The 1,081-nt window shown below is 66.5% G+C and overlaps 1 protein-coding gene across 1 annotated transcript in view; it reads left to right on the top strand.

Annotated features, from left to right (window-relative positions):
* Nucleotides 1-1,081, top strand: part of PPIH (peptidylprolyl isomerase H) — a 25,300-nt gene that overhangs the window by 604 nt on the left and 23,615 nt on the right. The window contains exon 2 of the mRNA XM_026862712.1: nucleotides 524-527. The gene's annotated coding sequence lies outside the window, so the exon portion shown is untranslated. The remainder of the gene's footprint in view (nucleotides 1-523; nucleotides 528-1,081) is intronic.

Raw genomic sequence — 1,081 nt, 5'->3', positions numbered from 1 at the left:
TGGTACAAGTTCTGTTGGAGCTACCAGTGGAGCTGGTGGCAGCGCTGGTGGAGCTGGTACTGGTGCAGCTGGTGCTGCCATCACTGCTGGTGGTGGCTCAGCCCGCAGGCAGCTGCCCGTGCCCTGCCTGTCCTTGGGGTTGGCTCCTCTGTTGGCAGCCGGCACCCGGCAGCGCCCACTAAGTCTGCCTGGCACCGCTCCCCAGGGATGGACGAGGGGAGGCGGTTCAGTGCCCACCCCCGCCGGGCCATGAGGAGGATCTGGCAGTGGCTGTGCAGGAGGGGCAGGAGCAGGGTGCCAGGGGAGGGTCCCGTGTCCTCCAGGAGCAGCGGTGGCCACGACTTGCTGCCGGAGGCACGGGACGAGCTGCACACTGCAGCCACCATCGGCAACTGGGCCCCAGCGCGGCCGCTGGTGGAGGAGCGCGACACCGACCGCCGGGACAAGTCCGACAGGTAACGGGGCGCAGGCAGGCGGGCGCTGGCTGGGAAGCTCCGGGGCTTTTTCCTCCCCTGGGGCTCAGCTTTGTGCCTGGGGGTGTTCGTCCTCGAGGGAGGTCAACACGGAAAGGGCGGGCAACAACGGGCCCTTCTCCTTGCCACGAGCTGTGCCCACGACTGGCTCTGCTCTTTGTCTCTCCAGGCGCAGGCGCAGCGCGCGGCCCGTGGACGCCAGAGGGCGGGAAAAGAAGGGAGAAGCTGCTCCAGGCCAAGCCAAAGGGGTGTCAGAACCCAGCACTCCCCGTGGGGCAGCAGCGAGGCGGCGTGCACGCGCCCTGCCGAGAGCAGGTAGGACTCTCCGGGGTGGAGGAGGGATGGGCAGAAGGCCTGTCGCCTGCCCTTCTGGCGGCTTGCCGTGGAGACGGGCCGTTTGGAAATGATGATGTGGTGTGGCTGGGGATCCAGGAAAACATGCGCTGCCAGGCCTTGTCCCTGCAAAGCAGAACTCTCGAGACGCTCGTTCCTCCGGGGCTCATTGCTGATCACTTTGAGCCATCCCGTCATCCCCCTGGCACAGGGAAAAGAGACGTGTCTGGAATCTGCATTTTGACAGGTCCCCCTGGGTTTGGGGTGTGTGGCTG

Source organism: Athene cunicularia (genome assembly GCF_003259725.1).
Source record: "Athene cunicularia isolate RWA chromosome 21 unlocalized genomic scaffold, athCun1 chr21_part1, whole genome shotgun sequence".
NCBI classification, from domain to species: Eukaryota; Metazoa; Chordata; class Aves; order Strigiformes; family Strigidae; genus Athene; species Athene cunicularia.
Note: the sequence above shows the minus strand (reverse complement) of the source record. Positions and strands in the feature narration are given on the sequence as shown.